Source organism: Mus musculus, chromosome 9, assembly GCF_000001635.26.
Source record: "Mus musculus strain C57BL/6J chromosome 9, GRCm38.p6 C57BL/6J".
Lineage (NCBI taxonomy): Eukaryota > Metazoa > Chordata > Mammalia > Rodentia > Muridae > Mus > Mus musculus.
Window position 1 is genome coordinate 79,376,708 of NC_000075.6, and position 23,364 is coordinate 79,400,071.

Consider the following 23,364-nt stretch of genomic DNA (forward strand, 5'->3'; position numbering starts at 1 on the left):
TATAATGTAGACAAGTCACCCAAAAGTCAACAGCCATGCACAATTGCCTCTTTCTGAGGCTTCTTTGAATGACAGAATGAAACCAAATCCTCCCTCTAGGCAGGCATCAAGCACTGAACCTGTTCACCGTTTTGGGAATAAGATATGTACAAATGAGCACAATACTTTGCACATATGGGGACATAATGTATGAATTCATTGTGCTGGCTAATGTTTCAGCTGCATGGCCAAGAACTTGGTAGAAATATGACTAGAAAATTGATGAAAAAGAAATTTGGGGGAGAAATATGCAGGTAGATCTCACTGACAAGGCAAAATTCATGAAGATGCCCCTGTGTTACAAGAAAGTGATCAGAGGAGGGGATGATCTTAATGCAGGTGATATGATGGTCCATTTTGTAGCCATTTATCAATCTTTTAAAATGATCACTCCCATCATTGGCTAGTGGGTATGCAGTCATGGGGATAATGCAAGATGAACACTCACTCACCAAGGCTAATCTGTTTACAGCTACTGCAAGGTACCAAGTTGGCTGACAACAGAGACCAATGTACAACTCGCCCAATACATCACCATACCTAGAGTGACCATCTAGCTCCCTAGTGGAAGACTGATTTTTCGGACCACATAGCTCATAGAAAATGTTTTATATTTCTTGAAATGAACATTTACTTTGGATTCATATTTGCCTTTCTTGCAGAAAACCTTATTCCCAAAGTATCACCTTTATCTCATAGAATATCTTGGCAAAAATCATGGTTGCTGCATTGTTGTTTCTGATAAAAAAAAAAAACATTTAATTCATAGCAAAATTGTACAACAACTGGTCTGTACTTACAGAATTCACTAATCTCCCCATGTTCTACACAGTTCAGAAGCAGTAGGTTTAATATAACACTGGGTTCTTTCTAAAACTATCAGCTATGTGGCAATAATTGCAAGGCTAGGGTGAGAGTCTTTACATGGTTGTATATGCCTGAACCAGCATCTTCTATGTGCTGCTGTTCCAAATTTGTAATTCAATGACTCGATAATCAAAAAATAGGAATGAAAGTAGCATTTCTTATCATCATACCTAGTAACTCACTATCAAACAATTTTCCTCACAACATTATACTGTGTTGGGTAAAATAATTGAGTCCTTAAGGGAAGAATGCTTCTACCAGGAGATGTAACAACGATTCTTCTTAACAGGAAGTCAAGATTGACACCTGGTTACTCATGACTCTAAATCCACACACAATCCATCAGCAGAATTAATTAATTCCATGCATTTGTGATGTTTAAGTATTATCTTGTTTTATTCAGTTTGGTTTCCTAATTCTAGAACATCTTGAATCCAAAATGAAGATTTCTAACAAAACAAAACAAGCAAAAAAATTAATAGACAACAAAATATTTCAGTTACTTAGCTTACTTTACTTAATTTATTCTATCATATTGAGGCAAATAATATAGTCATCACATGGCAAGAAAGTTACAAGAAATATTAACACATAGAAGTACTTCAAAGCATTACAAAATTGAAGTTTTCCACACTTCCCCAAATTTTATGAGTTCCAACCACAGTAAAATTGCACTGCTGTGTGGGCTGAACAGCTTAAGCTAACTCCAATCTCCCCAGCTCCTGACATCAATAGTGTATATTGATGAATATATTTTTATTATAGCAAAAAATATCTGTCATCATGAGATCCACACATATATACAGAAGTATCACATTTACATTCATACAGAAAAATATTTACATTTGAAGTTATCCTTTGGACATTAGAAGATGAAGTACAGCTTAAGTTTTACAAGAGATGAAAATATACAAGAGAGAAATAGACTCAACAAAGATTTCTGGGTAAGATACCTCTCTGTAAGCCAACGAGAATCAGAATTTTTTTAAAGTAAAATTTATCCTAAATAGGAAAACAAAACAAAAAAAGAAGCTTTGGAGATAGACCCACAATAACAGTGAGGGAGGAATCCTCAGTTTGCACTGCTATAGTCACTTTGAGGCACAAAGATAACACCAGATGACATGTATGATTGCTAGTTTTTGCTAGGATCATCTGGAAGTGAGGGAATCTCAATAGAGAAAATATCGTCACCAAATTGGTCTGTGTGCAAATCTGGAGGGCATTTTCTTGATTACTGAGTGATACAGGAGGGCCCCACCCAGGGGAGGCACCACCACCCACAGTGGCCCCACAGATCTGAACTGTGTAAGAAAGAAGGCTGAACAAGCCATGAGGAACAAACCAGTAATACAAAACACATTGCATGAAATTATCAAAGAACTCATAAAATATACTAGGAAATGAAGTTACTATCTATTGTGTCAATTGCATCCTGATGAACCTTAGGGAAGGGAGTTTTATCATCTGCTAGAAGATAATTGAAAGGGCCAGAGAAACAGTGTATGTATGCACTTGATGGAGTGGCACAGTGGAAGCACTTGATCTACAAGCATAAGGACCTGAATCTAAACATTCAGCACACATGTAAAAAGTCAGTCATGGCAGTGTATGCATATAGCATATAACCTCAGCATTAGAGGTAATGGGTGAAGACAGGTGAGTCCCCAAATCTCCCTGCCCATCCAAGCTTATCCAAACAGCGAGCTTCTAATTCAGTGACAGAGCATGTCTCAAGGCAATACACTGGGGCAGGGGTGTGATGATATTGAAAAACACTTGCAGTCCTGCATTGTCCTTTGTATGCATGCATGCATGCAGGTGCATGTACCTGCACATTCAAGTTCATGCAACATTCATACAAAGTAAAAGAATTAAGTGAAGTCTAATGGAAGAAGAAAATTAAAATAAGGACAATAGAGCTTACAGTAGGCCTGACTCTTTGGCCTCTGTGTAAAATACTTGATTGAAATACAAGAAAAATATGTCAGTGTTTTTTTTTTTTACAGTGATAACAAAATGTGCTATTTAAACAAACTAGTAACTATAAAGGTGAGAGAGAGAGAGAGAGAGAGAGAGAGAGAGAGAGAGAGAGAATTTTATTACCGTCCACTGTATTCTGTAGAGAAAAGAACATTTTGTTCCTGATATGGATTTCAGAATCCTCTTGGCAATCATTATTTTATGGGCAATGTACCAATATTTAAACATTTTATGGTCTTCAATATTTTCCAAAAGAAACAGATTCCTTTAAAGCATTACACCCTGTGAGAGGTTAGCCCTTTCACAGCCTCTTGTTTAACTCTGGATGTAGTTAAACACAGATAAAGAAAGGCTGGATTTAGGAGGACTTATCTGATACATTCACTACAGTCAAACCAGATGGTTCTTTAAGTGGTCCGTCATAAGATGATGTTATTCGCATGCCTATAATCTGCTTTCGGCTTCTCCTGACTTTAGAATAAAGCCAGATCACTTTGCAAACTCCAGCAACTCTACGTGACTCAGGCTATGGCTGTACCATTTTCTGCAGTTTGGTTCACGGGATGCCCATGCATCTCTTTAACTATTGGCCAGACGTGTTACCTGTCATACTCAGCATAGGACAGTTTACATCTGATGCTCAGTGTGTGTAGTCTTTTGGTTTTTAGTCTCCTTTCCCCTACAAATCAACAGAATCAAGTCATTAACACAGGATGGAAGTACTGTCTTTATTCTGTAGCTACAATAGAGCTGAGTGGGTGAAACACAGGGCCCTTTTTGACATTGGTAATCTGTCATAAAATTGATGACCATAACACATAAAAGGATTGAATGGGATTTTGGAGAGTGGAAGGAGAGTGGTTATTGTTAGAGCTTGAGAGCCATATTGTGGCAACCCCTAAAAAATCAAGAGGTTCTTGGTGGTAGAAGGATGGGGCTGATGTTGACAGTTATGGTTGCCATCACTGAGACAGTACTATTTGGAACTTAATGATTTATATAATCTGAAAAATACCACTCATCCTACAATATTAAGTAATTGTATTAGTTACTTTTCAATAGCTGTGATGGACACATCATTGCTAAGGAAACTTATAAAATAAATCACTTATTTGTGTTTATTGTTTCAAAAAACTAGATTTCATGGTGGCAGAGGAAAGACATGGCAGTATGAACAGCTAAGACTTACCTCTTGATCAACAAGCAGGGGCAGATAGGAATGCCTGCTCAGGTTTTCTGAAACCTAAAAGCCTGTCCTCAGTGGCATATCTCCTTCAATAAAGGCACATCTAATCCTAAAAAAGAAAGATAGTGGAGAGGTAAGGGTGAGGTTAAACGTGGCCTTCTGTGGACTGAATAAAAATGTTAGGACTCCTCAAGGTTATTATTATGAGTTATTTTGTGCTTTTTTCCTAAGAACTAGGGATATTTAGACTTTGTCTTTCTGTCACTATGATTCAAGTAGAACTCAGCAATGCCCACCATTCCAATTACTTAGAAATGGGCCAACAGTCCAAAGGTGGACATAAATTCTTCCCTTTTACACACTTGTGCTTCTTCTGGAATTCCTGAATTCTGTGGGTATTTCCATTTGAGTTTTGCAACTCTGTCCTATTGTAGTGTCACAGGAGAGAGACAGTTTAGCTGGCTGTGATCTCTGTGTTGCCCCTTCATCCATCTTTGAGTCTAGGTTATCTCCATGCCCTGTGGGCCTCACCCAGATTTGGCTGAGAGACTCAGCAAGAGTTTCCACATAACAGGGCAAAGGAAATTAGGCATAGTTGGTCAAAGTTAGACTAGATTAGTTTAGTTTAGTTTAGTTTAGTTTAGTTTAGTTTAGTTTAGTTTAGTTTAGTTTAGTTTGGTTTGGTTTGGTTTGGTTTGGTTTGGTTTGGTTATGGTTTGGTTTGGTTTGGTTTGGTTTGGTTTGGTTTGGTTTGGTTTGGTTTGGTTTGGTTTGGTTTGGATGAGATGAGATGAGATGAGATGAGATGAGATGAGATGAGATGAGATGAGATGAGATGAGATGATTAGATTAGATTAGATTAGATTAGATTAGACAGAATCTAAGGAGATGGACAGATGACATTTAAAACTAAACAACCATAGCTGTTACCTTGAAGAACAGCAGCATTTAGTTTAATTCTTCCTCTTGCTATGGTGAGCTAAATAAGGTAGAGACAGTTAAATGTAGAAGAGGAAATTTGAACCAGGCCTTAGAGAAACAAAGGACAAAAACAATTGTAAAGAATGGATAATGCCTGTCAGTTGGAGGCAAAAGAGTTGACCAAGGCAGTGCAGGAGCCAAACATCCTATTAGCCAACACTGAGAAAGCAATCACTTCAGAGACTACTAAGGTTGGATTTGGTCAACTTATGAGCCTTCATGAATACTGTGTTGGTGATCATTCCATAAACTGTTCTTTACTTTCACAAATGATTTTTCTGAAAGCTACTCATACCACACTTAATACAAAAAAAAAAAAATACAATATAAAAGTTTTTGAGACCGAACTCTGAGAATCTGCCTTAGAATCCAGTTCAACAACACATTCTTGTTCTAGAACAAGTAAGTGCAGAGCAGTCACTTTTAAACCATTTTTGCAAGGAATCTACACAATCACATGTTGAAGTTTTATATGCAAAAGAAATCAAAATAATATTCACATTGTGTGTGGGTCTGTGGTTATGTGTTATTTGTGTGTGTGTGTGTGTGTGTGTTCTCATAACCCTTGCAGTTCTCAGCTATGCAAAGACAATTGCTGTAAATAATGGGGAAACTACATAGGAGTGTTATAATAACAGTGTACAAGAGATTTGAAAGGAAATAGAGAGATGTAACAAGTCTAATAGGTGACAGATATAACTGTTATTTTACCTATTAGTACACCTATTACTTTACCTACACCAATTAGTATTACTAGTATTACTATTAATTATTGATATTAATTATTAATATCACAATACTAGTTAATATTAATTAATTAGTATTAATAGTATACCTAATAGTATACCTATTACACATGTTAATTTACCTTATCAAAGCCAAAAGAACAAGAGCCATAAGATTTTAATTTCTTTTTTTAATTATATAATATATTACTTTTTTATTTTTTATTAGGTATTTATTTCATTTACATTGCTATCCCAAAAGTCCCCCAACTGCTCCCCCACCCACTCCTCCACCCACCCACTCCCACTTCTTGGCCCTGTCGTTCCCCTACTTTGAGGCAGATAAAGTTTGCACTACCAACGGGCCTCTCTTTCCACTGGTGGCCGCCTAGGCCATCTTCTGATACATATGCAGCTAGAGACACGAGCTTTGGGGGGTACTGGGTAGTTCATATTGTTGTTCCACCTATAGTGTTGCAGATCTCTTTAGCTCCTTGGGTACTTTCTCTAGCTCCTCCACTGGGGGCCCTGTGATCCATCCAATAGCTGACTGTGAGCATCCACTTCTGTGTTTGCTAGTCCCTGGCATAGTCTCACAAGAGACAGCTATAACTGGGTCCTTTCAGCAAAATCTTCTAGTATATGCAATGGTGTCAGTGTTTGGAGGCTGATTATGGGATGGATCCCCGGGTATGGCAGTCTCTAGATGGTCCATCCTTTCATCTCAGCTCCAAACTTTGTCTCTGTAACTCCTTCCATGGGTGTTTTGTTCCCAATTCTAAGAAGGGGCAAAGTGTCCACACTGTGGTCTTTGTTATTCTTGAGTTTCATGTGTTTAGCAAATTGTATCTTGTATCTTGTGTATTCTAAGTTTTTGGGCTAATATCCACTTATCAGTGAGTACATATTGTGTGAATTCATTTGTGATTGGGTTACCTCACTCAATATGATGCCCTCCAGGTCCATCCATTTGCCTAGGAATTTCATAAATTCATTCTTTTTAATAGCTGAGTAGTACTCCATTGTGTAAATGTACCACATTTTTTGTATCCATTCCTCTTTTGAGGGGCATCTGGGTTCTTTCCAGCTTCTGGCTATGATAAATAAGGCTGCTATGAACATTGTGGAGCATGTATCTTTCTTACCAGTTGGAACTTCTTCTGGATATATGCCCAGGAGAGGTATTGCGGGATCCTCCGGTAGTACTATGTCCAATTTTTTGAGGGACCGCCAGACTGATTTCTAGAGTGGTTGTACAAGCTTGCAATCCCACCAACAATGGAGGAGTGTTCCTCTTTCTCTATATCCTCGCCAGCATCTGCTGTCACCTGAATTTTTGATCTTAGCCATTCTGACTGGTGTGAGGTGGTATCTCAGGGTTGTTTTGATTTGCATTTCCCTGATGATTAAGGATGTTGGACCTTTTTTTTTTTAGGCGCTTCTCAGCCATTCAGTATTCCTCAGGTGAGAATTCTTTGTTTAGCTCTGAGCCCCATTTTTAAATGGGGTTATTTGATTTTCTGGAGTCCACCTTCTTGAGTTCTTTATATATATTGGATATTAGTCCCCTATCTGATTTAGGATAGGTAAAGATTCTTTCTCAATCTGTTGGTGGCCTTTATGTCTTATTGACAGTGTCTTTCGCCTTGCAGAAGCTTTGCAATTTCATGAGGTTCCATTTGTCGATTCTCCATCTTACAGCACAAGCCATTGCTGTTCTATTCAGGAATTTTCCCCCTGTACCCATATCCTCGAGACTTTCCCCCACTTTCTCCTCTATAAGTTTCACTGTCTCTGGTTTTATGTGGAGTTCCTTGATCCACTTAGATTTGACCTTAGTACAAGGAGATAGGAATGGATCAAGTCGCATTCTTCTACATGATAACCGCCAGTTGTGCCAGCACCATTTGTTGAAAATGCTGTCTTTTTTCCACTGAATGGCTTTAGCTCCCTTGTCGAAGATCAAATGACCACAGGCGTGTGGATTCATTTTTGGGTCTTCAATTTTATTCCATTGTTCTACTTGTCTGTCGCTATACCAGAACCATGCAGTTTTTTTTTCACATATTGCTCTGTAGTACAGCTTTAGGTCAGGCATGGTGATTTCACCAGAGGTTCTTTTATCCTTGAGAAGAGTTTTTGCTATCCTAGGTTTTTTGTTATTCCAGATGAATTTGCAGATTGTCCTTTCTAATTCATTGAAGAATTGAGTTGGAATTTTTATGGGGATTGCATTGTATCTGTAGATTGCTTTTGGCCAGAGAGCTATTTTTACTATATTGATTCTGCCAATCCATGAGCATGGGAGATCTTTCCATCTTCTGAGATCTTCTTTAATTTCTTTCTTCAGACACTTGAAGTTCTTATCATATAGATCTTTCACTTCCTTAGTTAGAGTCACACCAAGTTAGTTTATATTATTTGTGACTATTGAGAAGGGTGTTGTTTCCCTAATTTCTTTCTCAGCCTGTTTATCCTTTGTGTACAGAAAGGCCATTGACTTGTTTGAGTTAATTTTATATCCAGCTCCTTCATTGAAGCTGTTTATCAGGCTCAGGAGTTCTCTGGTGGAATTTTTAGGGTCACTTATATATACTATCATTTCTTATCAACTAAATGTAACTTGAAGTGCTCTTGAGTATCTTCTCATTAGTAAGTTATATCTGAATTAATCTTGAACTTTATTTTTCCATGGCTATCCACAGATGAAAGAAGGTTCTGGAATCAAAAACACAGTGAATACTACAGAAAAAAAATGGTCATATTTTGACCTTCTCTTTTACTGTAAATAAAGTTTTGAGTATGCCCCATTCTCCTTTTGATGTGCAGTGACTCTGGATCAGTGAAAATGGCAGAATATGGACTTGTGAAAATTCCTAAGTCCTATTTTAATGCCACTCTTCTTTTCTTGCTCAAATTTATCCAACTGAAAGATGTTCTAGTTAACATCTATCGACCTTAGATAGACTCATTTTTCTTGAGTTTCATTTGCTTTTTCTGCTCTTTTATTTTGACTATCTTCTTACTTTTCAGCAGTAAGAAATAACTTTGGATCATCTTGTATTTTTCTCATCAGAATCTTAAAACAGGCCATTTCTTTAAGAAATTCTGCTTATCATTAATTAAACACCAAATAAAAACATCACACAACAAAATTCACTAGACTCACCTTGTTTTTATAATAAAGTTCATTTAAAAAATAATTAGGAAAATGAAACAAAATTGATCGTATAAATATTATGTCTGTTATAGTACAGCAAAATAATTGTGGGTGTGATAGTAACCATGCTTAGATGCTCTGTAGCTAGTAGTTAATGTAATAAAAACAGGTCCATGGAAAAGGGGAAATAAAATCATGTTCCAAGGGATATATAAGATGAAAATTAATGTTAAGAAGGTAGGGGAGTTTCTGGACTTTCTTCTCATTTAAATTCTTCTCTAGGCTCCTCTCTCTGGCAAAAATAGAAGAATGACAGTATTTCAGCTCTTTTAAATCAAAGCAAAAAGGCCTTTATACTTTTAGTGTAATTTGAACAAATTTACATTTAAACAAATAAGCATTTATTCACTCTTATATAGGTTTATTTACCAGTTTAATATATTATAAAACTACTGAAGAAGAGTCTAAACATTATGGCAGTGATACAAGCTATGAATCTTCTCGGACCTCTCCTCACAAATTATAAGTTGGGTAAGAGAGTAAAACCAAAACTCACAATTTCTACATGGAAATCAAGTGACTAGGTCACCTCGGTGACTCCAGCGTACAAGCGGAGGAGAACATCATCTATCTGTTTTATATATGCTCTATTCAGGAGAACATGAGAAAAGACCAGGCTTTCTGTAGGTTCTCACATCTGTGGAGTCAAACTCAGAAAATTAGTTTCAAAACATCTGAAACAAAAGCAGACTTCTGAAGCTTTTAAGTCACAAGCAAGTACACATTCTAACAAACCTAGGAAACTGAAACTACAATCAAATCTAGATTCAGGAAAAGTGCTACAAATAAAGCAATATCGAACAGGAACACACACATCTGTACACCTACAGACACACAGACATAATTTGCTTCATATATATGTGTGTGTATATATATATATATATATATATATATATATATATATATATATATATGCTGATTTTGTATTATTGACAACATATTCTTTCTTTCTGTTTCCAGTTCAGCAGTTTTGTTAGAATATTATCTGATTGTTCTGGGTTTATTCTCCTTAGGCTGTTTCAAGGTACTTGAATATTTATTTTTCTTTCAAAGTTTGGCTTTTCCTTCCTGACCAAATTATTTAGATTCTCTATATTCCTGTTAATGTATCTTGCCTTTGTCTAATTTCAATTGTGAATGTATATTAAAATATTCCGTAACAATAGTAAGTAAAACAGGCATGAGTGTGAGAAGGAGCAAGGGGGGATACATGGAAGGATTTGGTCTTTTAACCTTGGTTAAAAGCAGAAACATCTTGTCTTTGGGCTTTCTGGTACAGTCCCTACCTGATTGGAACTTGTTGTCAGTCTAAAGCCAAGACACACCTTTTACAAAACACATAATCACTGATATTTATTAGCTCAGTAACCTGAGCATTTGGGGGTGACCAGAGACTGAACCACCAACCAAAGAGTGAGCACTGGCTGGACCTAGACCCCCTGCACATAGGTAGCAGATGAACAACTTTGTCTTTGTGGGGGTCCCCCAACAACAGGATTGGGGACTATTCCTGAATCTGTTGCCTGCCTGCCTGCCTGCCTGCCTGCCTATGGGCCTTCTTTCCCTAATGGGCTTGCCTTGTCTGGCCTCACTGGGACAGGATGTGTCTAGTCCTGTAGTGACTTGATGTGCAGGTATGGGGAGGAGAGTTAATGTGGGTGGGTCATACCTAGAGGGGGGTCCCTGTTCTCAGAGGAGAAGGGGAGGAAGGAATGAGGAGAGGATCTGGGATGAGTGGGGGGCTGATATTGGGATGTAAACTGAATAAATAAATAATTTTAATAAGTTTCTTAAAAGAAAGAAATGCAGACTTTGTTAGAAAAAAGTAACAAGACAACCTAATGGGCCAAAATATACTGGCTAGATAATGATAAAATTCATCAGGGAAGATGCCAGTGTTGAATGGCTATGGCAAGCACATGGCCTACTCAGCATGGCTGGTCACACCTTCCCTGTCTTATGTGCCCAGTAATTTGTGTCTGTTTGTTCCATCAATGTCCATCTGGAACAGCAGACTTCTCCATTTCTTCTTGCATATCTCTATTTTAACATCATCCCAAGTATGCATTTTAAGAATGTTTATATATAGAATCCCATAGCTTCTTGGAGAAAAAACCCCTTTGCATTAGTTACATGTCCTCTTTATCCTAAGTCTCCTACTCTGAAACACACTTTATCTGAAATTATTACAACTGCTCCTGTTATCTTGGTTTCCATGCTCTCGCACCCCACTTAAACTGTCCATAATTTTAGAAAATCACTTTAATCTTTCCCTCAACTTACATGAAATTTGCTAGCACATATTCCAGAGAATCTGCAGAATGATTACCGTTTCTTTCTGCAGGTACTTACCACTCTCTGTACTCCAGGTAAGTGCTCCCCCACCAGCCCAGCTTTTATTCTCTACTGAATGTAATTCAATTATTTCTATTTGGGTTTGCAGATGTTTTGTTTTGGAATGGGGAAACTGCTTAGCTTGATAATCACTGACATAAAATCAGAAGCCCTGTAAACCTATTTTAGATTTCTAAGCTTAGCAACAGTAGGGATTTAATTTGGGATTTAAGAATATAAATTAGGCAAGGACTAATACTATTGAATATCATTTAACACATTAAATAACATTTAACATATGTTAAACATGGAAACATCTTGCCTTGAGACCTTCTAGTACAGTGCCTATCTGATTGGAACTTGTCAGCATTAATTGGCCTTTCATGACCTTGGTGCTATATCATTTACAAGAGGGGGGGCTCTTGGCTTTACACTACTCATCGTTTATTCTTATCATTAGCAGACTGAGATTTGGGATTTTTTTTTTCTACTCAAAGATTGCCATATACAGGTTGTAAGAATGGAACCTGTAAGAAATCTCAGAGGTTATAGCATCCAACTCTCCATTTTGGACGAGAAAGAGAGGCCAAGAGAACCTAAACAATTAAGTTTATAAGAATTGTTAAGATTTCAGTGATGCAGCTGCCTTACTTACAGAGTGTAGATAATCAGATGGCAGACAGCCCTCAAAATGGTGTGTATCATTTGTATCTCAAAGCACGTGTTCAGTAAATTAGCATGACCAGGGAGAAGAAGATTGTGGTGTAAGATATCTGAAGACCAATACCAGCTGATGTCTCCATAGTTAACGTGTTACCAAAACTTATCTGTATGTTTATAAACCCCATTCTATTTTGGCATAACTTTTCTTCCATTCTAAAAGTAAGTCCTTAATGTCAAGCTTATTTTCTGCTCACAGATGTAGAAATTTTGAGAAAACACCATGTAACAGGATTGGGGGCATGTAATTTTTGCAGAGCACAATATGTTATGACATCAATACCTCATAGCTTTAGAATCTTAAAACACTCCAATTTGAATACTTCAATATGGTCTAAAGGTGGTTACAATCATGACTACATAAGTTAGTGATCTTTCTAGCAATTCTCTAATTTTTCCTGGCTTCTACATAGTCCTTTATTTCCCCCTCAATATATTTTTCTCCTGGGATTTTCATATATTTTGAATTCAATTTCCAGAATAAAATAATTGAAAATGGTCCAACCCCCTAATGTTTCCACTCATGTCTTTGGTTATACCAACACGCATAGCTTGTGAAAAAATGATTATTTATATGAACTTTGTACCAACATACATAGCTTACAAAAAGTTATCCCAACACATATGGCTAATGAAGAATGATATTTCCAACAAAACATGGGGAAATGAAGAGTGATTATTAGCACTAAAGTAAAGAAAACAAAGTCCCTTATAAATGACCATTTTTTCACATTCTTTCATCATTTTACTGTGAACGGTTACATTGTTTCCTTTGCTTACTTTCTATACTTCATACCTCTGTGCCTTGAAACTACCAAGCTAGTCAGGAGACACACTAAGCCATAGGTGATGAGGTTTTCAGGGGTTTGGTGTAGGATTCTGTTGTGGTGGCACAGTTCAGTGACAGACCCCAGATTTTTCAGCATTCAGTTGGCGCCTCTCTTTTCTGTGAGGCACCAGACACATTCTTGTTTAAATGTTACAAGATGTGAGTAAACGTGATGATTTGAGAGTGCAAGCCGTGAAATAGAAGGTTTTCGTTTGTACGGACCCCATTTTAAGAGAATTCTTCCATGAAGGATTTCAGTATTTAGTTCTGGGGGCCTGGGTAAAATTTTGAGGGTGTATTATGCAAAAGTCTTTAAATAAATCTTACAAAATTCAGTCATCTGGTTTTCTAGCACAGTGTTGACAGTTTAGATCTTTTAAAACTTCTGGCTGGTAAAGTGATGCTTTTGCATCCAAATGTTTGGACTTGTAGGAATTCAAATTTGGTCAGCTTTGTCTTTATATTAAATATAGTCAATACAAAGGATGTGATTTATACTGAACATTATAATTAACTATTATGTTTAATAAAAATCAAGGTTGTTTAGCTTTAGCAATTAATGAATAACATGGGCACCATTGTTCATTTTCACTGACTCCCAGAGACATATATGAATAAATAGAGTTACTGTTTTCTTCTCACTGATGCGCTGACTTCACATCAGATTTATTTATCCATCCTCATTCACTCATTCAGCAACTTTTCAGTGTTTGGAATGAATTTCTGGCCTCATACTTTCTAGGCAAGCCCTCTACTATTGGACTATACTCCTATCCTAGATTTGTTTTTATATACAGAGGAAATAAAAGGGCATTGAGTGGTTGTAACCCTTTATATTATTCATGGAAATGCAATGTATCACAATAAAATCCAATCTGGGTTGTGTCCCACACAGATTATTTTTGTCAGTGTTCTTGATCATTGTGAACTAATTTGTCATGGATGAGGAGAGAGAATGGATACCCAGTAGAGATAAAGTGAGCCCACCGATTTCCCATGTCTGTCTGGATGTGTTAAATAACTGAAACAGAGGAAGAGAGTAGGAACGCATGCTCAGCTGCACAGTCTGGCTTTTCAGAAGCACTGTGCAGACAGCCAACTTCCAACATATTCCAAATTATCAAGGAGAACTGACCAGTTTCCTCAGATGAGGAGGAAATCCTTAGGCATTGCTGAATCTCCTTCACTTCCTGAGTGGTGTGTGTGTTCTCACAGGAGAGTCAACAGGACTTCCGATGACCCAGACTGCCTGCAAAACTACACAGAGTATGTAACAAGTCTGAGAGGAACTAAAGGGAAACTGAGTCGGTAGGGGGCACATGGCCTATCTTCCAGAAACATGGGACATCAGCATTATCTGAGACAGATTCTGGAATAAGATGGAAGTGGTACCCACCCCCTACTGTCAAGAGCCATCAATCCATGCAAAATTGCACAGTCTGGCATTTCCTAGTGAATCCTAGGCAGCACTCATCAAATGCCACCACATCCCCTACACTAATGCAGCACTTATACTGCAACTCTTTGCTCACTTTTACTTAGGCAAGAAGATAAAATATTCCAGTAAAACATTATGTTACTGCTATTGCATCAGAGATGAGCTTGAAATGAACAACATGGCATATTTTCCTCTACATGGCTGTACAATAGTGAACACAGAAGTACACAAGTACATGCTGAGTAAAATAGGACAATCGTTAAACTTCACACAATATTCCACATAACAAATAGAAACAAAAAATTTTAATATCAATGTGAATGTTAATACCATAGTAAAACAAGCTCTTTTTTCCCTGTGATTGCACTGATAAACAAATTACTACGAAGGAGGAGGAGGAGGAGGAGGAGGAGGAGGAGGAGGAGAAATAGAAGACAGTAATTTTGTAAAATTAGTCAGGTAGTCAAATGACTAATTAAGCTGATTTTATAACATGACTCAATAATTCCATTTTAAAATATGCTTCTCATGGACTAAAACTATCCTGAAGTGTTTTTGTTCTTGGTTTGAAGTTAATGGACTAAAATTATTGAAGAATGTTGCACATGACTGATATTATGCTTCTTTGGAAATATAATATTTAATGATTCTCCGTAGATAAAATGCCTTCCTGAAAAATGGTTCCAGGAAAGCACATCTGTTGCATTCTTGAACTTGGAATGTTTATTAGAAAGTTTAGAAAATGATGATCATACTCACTTGGATCAACTCTTTCTGATGCCTAAGTTTAGAAGCTAATAGTGATTTTTTTCACTAAGTTACACATTGTATCATCTCCTGAAAGAGTTTTGTATTTCTTATCTTCTTGAGTTATTTCAGAGTCTTCTAGAATATGTACCTATGGCCTCTAAGGCTCTAAATGTAAGGATATTTATCAAAGCATTTACCTTAGAAGCAAAAACTGTAAAGCAATCTGCACAGTCTGCAATATAAAAAAAGATTAAATAAGTTGTCATGTTTATTCAGTGAATATGAACTTAGATCCCATCTAAAATAAAAGAAGAGGGCTGGCTATGGAGATGGCTTTGGTTGAAGCACAAGCCTGAGGTCCATCATCCATGTGTACAGTCAGATGCAGAGACACAGGCCTATGAGCTCAGTACTAGGGAGACAGAGATGGGAGACTCTGGGATTTGCTCACTAGGAATCTAGCCAAATCAGCGAGAGCTGGTGTCGCAAGAAACAAAATATAGAAATGAAGGACATATGGGAAGGTTTAGAGGGAGAAAATGGAACTGGGAAACAATGTATTATAATCTCAAAAAATAAATGTTTTTTTTAACTAAGGTGAAAAACATGTACATGCACACACACACACACACACACACACACACACACGCACCTGCGCACAAATGTGCATGCAGGCAAAAAGATCCAAGTACATACCTACAGAATAAGTGAAATGAAAAGAAAATAATTAGGAATAATAGTAATTACAAATGTGTACAGTCTAATCTATAGAGCATATGTCAGCCATAGTTAAATAAAAAACATAAGTTGCAACATAATGTGTTACTGTTCATCTCATGGGTGTCAATGTTGATTCCTATGTTTACATCTTTTACTGTAATTCAATTTCTTTGAGGGGGAAGTGGGAGATCTTCTTTCTCTGTCTTTTATATAGTAATTGGTTTTTATAGATCTGACTTTACTGTGATTGATTTTAATAAATTATATTTTCCAGGAAATTATCCATTTAATCTGTGATTTCACATTGATTTTCATAGAATGTAGAAGTTGTCTTCATCATTTCAATATGCATCTGTCTTGATGGCTATTTTCTTCTTGTCATGTTTTAATTTTGTTTTTCTTGTACATTCTTTTATGTCGATAACCTAGGAGTTTATTGTGCTGACGGTTTGACAAAAGATTTCCTATAAATAAAAAATTCCAACAAACAAATGGATAATTATTCCAAAGAATTGGCTCTAGTCCTATAATTTTTCTATTTTTTCAATTTAATTTTAGCTTTTATGTTTTCTGATTTCTTCTATTCTCTTTATTTAACATGCTTTCCAAGTATCTTATTAGAGCAGTATCTACTTCCTTGCATTTGCAGCTGGTCTAGCACTGGTGCAGTCAAAATACAAGATAAGTCCAGAGTATTTTGTAACACACCCCCAAAAAATAACTTACTGAAATGATCTTATCATATCAAATAGGTTAGGAATCAATAAACAAGTCAGATGGCTTAAATCGTCAGATATGAGGACATGAAGTCCTATTTTGCAATGAGGAAATTTTTGGTAAGTAGAAGGATCATGATTTAAAACTTCATCAAGATTCCAAGCATTCACATCATTGGTAGGAGGTAAGGAAAGGAGCAGAGTGAGTGAGTATCACAGATTCTTCTTTATGGAACCCTAGGCAGAAGAAACCAACCAGAACAGGGTGAGCTCTTTACCTTCAGTGCTGAGAAAAAAAAAGTCACTCGAAGTACTTGTTTTTAGCCAATTTACTCAGAAACCGTGCTTTTAACGTTTTGTGCTGAGCAGATTTGGTGCACTTAGGACAGTTGAACCTATTTTTTTCTTAACAATGTGAATTGTGACCATAAATTGTAAACTCTGACCATTGCTTCTTTGAGATGTGTTTTCAGTAAGAAGATATGATTGCAAGATTGCATGGAGCAGGAGAGAAAGAAAAGGTAAAATCCTTCTTACAAGGAACCATCACAAATTCCAGCACACACACACACAAACACACACACACACACACACACACACACACACACACCATGAAATTCCTTTGCTTCCAAAATCAATCACCATTACAGAATACACACCCATCGCTTTCTCAGAAGAGTCAGCTGTTACTCCGAACTGTTCTGTAAGAATTTACAAGAGAGGTCTCACAGACTAGCAGACTTAAGCAAGCATGGAGGCAGTGAAGACAAAGACTGTAGCGGTGGTGAGTTTTGAACGCTGATGGTTTCTGGAAAAGTACAGCAACTTACTCTTAGTGGACTCAGTGACCCCCTTGGGTAGATTCAAATCCAAATGCTAGTGACTAAGAAGGTAACCAGAGAAGTATGCACTTTTCATTTAACTGACTCTTTTGGAAGGTAAGAGGTTTCATGATAAAAGAATGAATTAATATACTCTTAAAGTCATAGACTTACAGTTAAAAAAAAATCCTACTTGTCCTAAACCTTACAAGAATAAAATACAGGTAGTCTCCTACCTCATAGTTACAAAAATATGTCCTGCTCCCCATTTTATTGAGATATCTCCTTTGTCAGTCACTCTTTCTCTATTCTTCCACATTCACTCAGTAGAATTTGTGGAAGGTTTTCCCGAAAATGTGTGTGTGTCTTCAATATGAAATTTGGAAATCTGATTTCCTTTATAATTCTTCACGGTGGCTAACATAGCGATCTCCTCTAAAGGACAAATTAGTAAGCAAAATTAAATGTTATTGGGCACATAGAAGCAAACAGTTGCTCTGGAAAAACAAAAAGAAATTGAGAAATACCCATTGGTAAATCTGTTTTAAGTGATTACCAAATACCTGTGGTCTGGAGCCTGTGTTCTGTGTTCTGTGTTCCTGTAGCTCTTTAAACCATGTGTGAACAAACCGTCCAAATTGCTTGCCTACATGAGGACTAGGACATGTGTGTGATTTACTGGCAACCACGGAGTTTTCAAAGGAAGGGCTCTCAGCTGTAGTATGCATGTAGTAAGTCAAGAGCATGTATTTTGAGCTACTTTTCTAATTTAAAAAACAATGTACAAGATTCTTCCTGGTGAGCTTTCTCATGGTAAATTATAACTTCTTTTTTATTATTGACAGATTTAAAGACATGACAGTATAAAATTTTATTTAAATACCTGCTTTGGGGCAGTTCTTTTTTTTTTTTTTTCATCTCCAACAGATTTATTTTTAGAGGAGTGACCTAAGAAAGAAAAAATGAGGCACAGAAGTATGAACTAGAAAATAAATACAAATATAAGCTTTTTACTAATTTTATATCCACAAACTTGTACTGAGCACAACATACTCAAATGGGGCGTTCCCTTAGTAAGGCTGCAGACTCAGTCTCTGGTATCTGGAAGTTAGGACGCAGTCCTTGTTTTTGGATGGATCACTGGGTGTTTGGCACAGATCATAATTTTAATCAGATTTGAACAGAAGAATGGCCACCTAACCCAGGGAGAAGTAGATGAAATGTTTGGTTTAGTGTGTTATGTAACTACCGCAAAGTTCCGCCCTACAATGCAGTGCTAAGTGGAGTTGTTCTTCTTGTCAAACTCCTTCTTGATATGGCCACAAAATCCTTTTCCATGCTGTGTACTTCAATATCTGAGCAGTGTGCTCCACTGAGTCCTGTTACAAATCTTCCAACATGTCTGCATTTTTGATTACAGCCTTCCGGTAGCAAGTGATTACTATGGAACCTTCCAGCTCCTCAGGAAGGTGCAGCAGCAGACGATAGCCATGTTACAGAAGCCATGGCACATCTTTTGAGGCAGTTCTTAGTCACCGAAAAGAATGTTTAGAATAATCAAATGGCTATCTTGTTTTAAAATTATAAATCATTTTCACTATTAAACAGGTAATACATATATGATGAACAAAATCCTTTTTTATCTATAAAGTCATTCAAGTCAACATCCATAGTTATATTCCTTTTGAAAGCAAGTAATTATCACTTATTTTTCTCAACATGTATTAAATAGAGTCCTATGCCACATGATAACTACATATGGCAGACTACGTGCATGATGATGATACAGTGAGATTGCAATGGAGCTGGAATGGTCCAAATGCCTAGTAACATTGTAGCAATACTAGCATTGTACAGCAAGATACATAATGCAAGATACATTATTCATGTGCATTCATTAAATGAAGTTAATACAGTTGTGTACGGAAGAGAATGTATGACAATAACAGTAAATGATAGTGCAGCACGTTTGTATATTTGTTAATATAGTCTCAGTCTTTGTTTTAGATCATGATCCTTCTACTTGCAAAACTTTTCCACAAAGCAAAATTGGATGTCGTGTTCTATGACAACAGGTTCATGCCTTGCCTCTGTTTATCAAGGCTCATAACTGCATTGTTTTCTTCTGTGCTTGATTTATCCCAATGGCATTCAGTTCATCGTGTCCATTAGAGCAATATACTGTACTATAAATATCTATAGATGTATCCATAGACAAAGACATATACAGACAGGATGCAGAGAGAGACAGAGACAGAGAGAGACAGAGAGAGAGAAAGAGAGAGAAAGAGAAAGAGAGAGAAGAAAGAGAAGAGAGGGAGGGAGAGAGGGAGGGAAGGAGGGAGGGAGGGAGGGAGAGACTGTGCTGTATTTGTTCCTACTTTGAAACAGTTATTTTCTGACTAATCAAACATGGCCTTTCATTTCTAAACATGGACACTGCAGTTTAGGGTGCTTTTCCATATTCTTTTAAGGACACTAGTCCTGTCACACAAGGGGCTTGTTTTTGTGACCTCAAGAAACCTCACTAAGTCTTTAAAGGCCTATTTCCAAATTTAGATTTTTTATGATTAATATTTCAACATAAGAATTTGTGGAGATACACTTTAGCCTACACCAGACAGAAAACATATAACTAATACCCAGTGGCTGCATATCTGTGACGCACATTTAATTCCCCAGGGGGAAATTCTGAGTTGAAGCTGGAGTGGAACAAAAAGGCAAAGTCTTAACATTTGCTAAACTTTGTTTGACCAAAAATAAATAAATAAATAAATAAATAAATAAATAAATAAATAAATCTTATTTTAATAAAGAGATATGATTACAGTGTACCCACATACTGGGTACTCCCCCATTAAGAAATGTTCCTTCAAAGGTAACTTTGTTTTTTGCAATGATTTTTGATTTTTCTGGTTTATTTAATGATACACTTAAAATAAGTCAGAGAAATAAGTTGTATCTGGGGAAGGTTTAGCCTCATCCCCTCCTCACAGATTATAAAATATTATCTCAGTACATTGTGTGCATAAAATATCTTAACAGTGAGCACATATGCCCTAGGAATTTGTTATATTACTGAAAACTATGTAAATAATTTCCTCTAAGTTTAGAAAACTCAGAAGTTAATGTACATGTGTTTTCCACATTTTTCAGAGAAAATATTAACAAATTGCTTAGAATCCTTTCAACCATCCATGTGACTACTAATTTCTTTTAAATTATGCCTCAATTTACAACTATGCCTTATGCGGGAAAAACAAAACAAAACAAACAAACCATCCAGATTTCTGAGTTCGAGGCCAGCCTGGTGTACAGAGTGAGTTCCAGGACAGCCAGGGCTATACAGAGAAACCCTGTCCAAAAATAAACAAACAAACAAACAAAACAAAAAAACAAAAAAAAATAAACCCCAAAAAACAAACAACTATGCCTTATGACTTACATGAGTTTCCATGGTAATCAAAATGTAAAATTAGTGAGTAGACAGTCTTCCAATGACACACAAAATCTGGTCACACAAAATGTCAATTTGTCATTCATTATGTTTGAAAAACAGTGTAAAAATTATAAAGAAACTATTTCCCTGGAAATTGAAAAATAGGCTCATGAGATAATTAAATCACATAATAGTGAACAGTGTGCCTCCCAGGCAGAGGGGACTTGGAGGGTGTACAGGTAAATGCTGGGAATGGGGATTAGGAGTCTGCTCAAAGAAACCAGTGCACACCCCTTAATAATTTATTTGTTAATAAAAATCCCTAGTGACAGGGCCACTTTACTTCTAATTTCACAACAAACCTGAACAAGAGCACGTGATACTGTTTTGGTAAATAAAGAAGTTTGTCAGATTGTCAAACTCTGAAAACAACAGCATAAAAACACCATCTATGAGGTGGCAGTCACTGAGTTTTCTTTCTAGGCATCTCTGAGTCAGTTTTACCTTTTTCCATGAATATTTTTGTCTGCCATAGAAATAAAATCCACCTTGATTTCTGAATTTTTATTAACTGTGAGCCAATGAATTTACTCAAATATCTGCATTAAGGACATGGCTAGGGGCTGGTTGGTTCTAGGTCAGAGAAGGAATGAGCTGAAATCTCCTTTGAAGTCAGAAATCAGCATCTCAAGGTGCTTCCGTGTTAGATCCGATTATCAGCTGGGACCACCAGCCTTGTTGAATGCATTCTCTCCCAGCCTGGCTGGCCAATGTCTTGCTTTGATTGAATAGTAACTATACCAGAACACATGCTTAGCTAAGATGGAGTCTTAGTGCTTTGAGCCTTAGCTGCCAGTGACCCCAGATCTTGGCACCTTTTATAATCCTTGGCTTATGGTAGCAGTGGATTGAAAACAAGCAGCAGCAGGCTCTTGTACAAGGCCGGGTACTGAAAGTCTTAGTCCTACAGTAAACGTGTGACAGCTCTCAGGCCTAGGATATTGGTAGCCTCAACACATGGCAGTGGTTAATACTATAGCTTTAGGGCTTAGCGTATTAGAATCCCAAGCTTCTGCAGCTTTGAGTCTTTGGAATCCTTCTAATAGCCAGGGCTTGCTCTCCTTCCCTAGATTTTCGGATCCTGAGTCTTCTTCCTCCTCCCACCACTCAATTATGTTGCCTCTCACTGTGTCTGTGACTCTTTCACCCCCTCGTTCGGTCCTGGCCGCTGCTTGGAGAAATTCGGCATCTTCTCATCTTTATCCCTGCTACTGCTAGGATCATAGCTACTGCTTCCTCCTCTGCACCAGACACCTCTGCCATTGCTGAATCCAACACTGATGCTCTCTCCTCCTTTTGTCTTGTGACCAGTGGGGAGTGGATAAGATTCTAAATGAATGTCTGTTACAGACATGGACACAACCATGTCAAAGACCCCAGGAGCTATGAACTGGAAAATCTTTCTCTGGGTCAGGCTCAGGGAATTGGCTCAGTATGGAGATGTTGATAGACATTGTGTATAAAACCCAACAATCATAGCTTCCTCTCTCAGGATGACTATAACATTGAGAGTGCCACCATACAGAAGCATTGAAGACTAGCTCACCCCTCCTCCTTGTGTTGTACAGAATGAACACAGAGGCTCTGGGTTGCATAGTAGGTGCCCTTCATCAGAGTGAACACACTACCAGATCCCAGCTTCTCTGTGTGTGCGTCTGCTGTTTCTTTGTTATTCTTTCTTTCTTACCATTTCACTTTAGTCAAGTTTCCAATATCAAGCTGAACAGGACACAGAAGTTACCAGTTCAGCCAACCTTATTAATTAACCAAAGGCTCTCAATTTAGAAAACACCACATAGGAATGGATTTTGAGAAGAAACTGCCAACCCTTCAATCTTGGGTCTGAGCTGAACTTCTGCTAGACTGCTCACTCTTATGAACAGCGAATTTTCATGGCAAGAATCTACTTCACTCAACCAACAAATTTTCTCTATTAAGTGTTCCCCTGTGCTAACTTGTGAGCAGAATTTGAGTTGCCTAAGGAAATGAGTCTCCAGTAGATGAAAAGGCAGTGAATGTGCAGAAATCAAGTTGAGTAGGGAGTCCATAAAGTCAAAAATAGGATGCTGGTATTTGCATATTTGGCTTTGCTACTATTACCACTAATTATTGTGTCATTAAACTACATAAACCTAAAAACGTCATTTGGTAAAACCACTCAGTTTTCACTTCAATGACAAATGGAAGAGTTTATATTCATTCTAAAAACCACAAGTGTATGGGAGGATTATGGTAAAGGAAGATGTGTACTGGTTTCTGTATGTTAAAATAATTTAAATAAGGATCATAAAATGAAAGTTAAAAACTTGCTTCTATGTAGAGTCAATATCTCAATGTGACAAAGTGAGTGAGGTGTCAGCAATAAATGTTACCAGGGCTAGAATTGCAGCATATAGAGTGGGAAGAAGGCTGGCAAACAAAAAGCATCCTTGTCTTCCTCCACAGAAAGAAATAACAGAAGGAGCTGGGGGTTCTTGCTATTTATGCAGAACTGTGCTTTCAAAATAAATGTAGTTTATGGAATCTACTTGGAGTA

At 37.1% G+C, this 23,364-nt stretch overlaps 1 long non-coding RNA gene and 1 pseudogene across 1 annotated transcript; both read right to left on the minus strand.

Moving 5' to 3' along the window:
- Nucleotides 1–1,411: 1,411 nt before the first annotated feature.
- Gm39377 lies at nucleotides 1,412–14,148 on the minus strand. The gene is made up of 4 exons (XR_870939.1): nucleotides 14,020–14,148; nucleotides 9,498–9,638; nucleotides 4,079–4,184; nucleotides 1,412–3,568 (listed from the first exon to the last, which is right to left on the minus strand). It is a non-coding gene; the product is annotated as a predicted gene, 39377 (long non-coding RNA).
- Nucleotides 14,149–18,495: 4,347 nt separating this feature from the next.
- On the minus strand, nucleotides 18,496–20,187 carry Gm35262 (annotated as a pseudogene).
- Between the last annotated feature and the right edge of the window lie 3,177 nt (nucleotides 20,188–23,364).